Source organism: Octopus bimaculoides, chromosome 20 (assembly GCF_001194135.2).
Source record: "Octopus bimaculoides isolate UCB-OBI-ISO-001 chromosome 20, ASM119413v2, whole genome shotgun sequence".
NCBI classification, from domain to species: Eukaryota; Metazoa; Mollusca; class Cephalopoda; order Octopoda; family Octopodidae; genus Octopus; species Octopus bimaculoides.
Window position 1 is genome coordinate 25,560,386 of NC_069000.1, and position 409 is coordinate 25,560,794.

Below are 409 nucleotides of genomic sequence, written 5' to 3' on the forward strand. Positions count from 1 at the left end.
GTTAGACATTATATAACTTGGTATTAGAAGAGACAAAAAACAAAAATAAATACAGAGATATAACATAAAATTACATCAAAACAAGGAATATATCTATATATTATTAAGAAAGAAATAAGAGTTATATGAGGTAAAAATGTACATGAAAAGTGTAAATAATATATATATATATACATATATGTGTGTGTGTGTGTGTGTGTGTGTGTGTGTGTGTGGATGTTAATTGTTATGGGCCGTAAGAGAGTCACCTTGTTTTCGCACCTATAAAATGCTTATATATTCTATACCATGCACATATAAAATTGAAAATATATATATAGATACATCATATGTACATTCTCTTATACATGCATACATACATATATACATATACACATACATACATACTATATATATATATATATATGTA

The 409-nt window shown here is 24.7% G+C and overlaps 1 protein-coding gene across 1 annotated transcript in view; it reads right to left on the reverse strand.

Annotated features, from left to right (window-relative positions):
* The window catches only part of LOC106868020 (ammonium transporter Rh type B), a 57,139-nt gene that overhangs the window by 56,422 nt on the left and 308 nt on the right, over positions 1–409 (reverse strand). The gene's annotated exons all lie outside the window — the stretch shown is intronic.